This window comes from Sinocyclocheilus grahami, unplaced genomic scaffold (assembly GCF_001515645.1).
Source record: "Sinocyclocheilus grahami isolate Dianchi unplaced genomic scaffold, SAMN03320097.WGS_v1.1 scaffold2147.1, whole genome shotgun sequence".
Lineage (NCBI taxonomy): Eukaryota > Metazoa > Chordata > Actinopteri > Cypriniformes > Cyprinidae > Sinocyclocheilus > Sinocyclocheilus grahami.
In genome coordinates this window covers 10,256-10,644 of record NW_015507326.1, presented here as the reverse complement: position 1 = coordinate 10,644, position 389 = coordinate 10,256, and positions in this window count along the sequence as shown.

Genomic DNA, 389 nt, shown 5'->3' with positions numbered 1-389 from the left:
ACACTACAGCTGGACTACATCAAAGAGAAGTCCGACAGCATCAGAGAGGAACTCAGACATGCCTACGAGCTGCGCCCTGAGCCTACAAAGACACGACGGGCAACCGTCTCACCCCTGCCAAGCAGGACCGGGTCACCTGCTCCTTGACTGACACGTGAACAAAAGGGGGAGGGGGCAGTGCTAAAACATTCACCGACTCCCTCTGAAGAAACTTACCTCACGACAAAGCCAAGAGAACTTGCTCCGGCCAGCCACAGAGCATCGCATGGCTTGGACCTCAAAGACCTTGACAAGCTCGCCAGAAACATTGGCAAATTCACCCCAAGTGTGCCAGGTAGCCAGGATGTCCAGGCGTATCTGCAAGACGTCGATTTCCATCTGGAAATGAG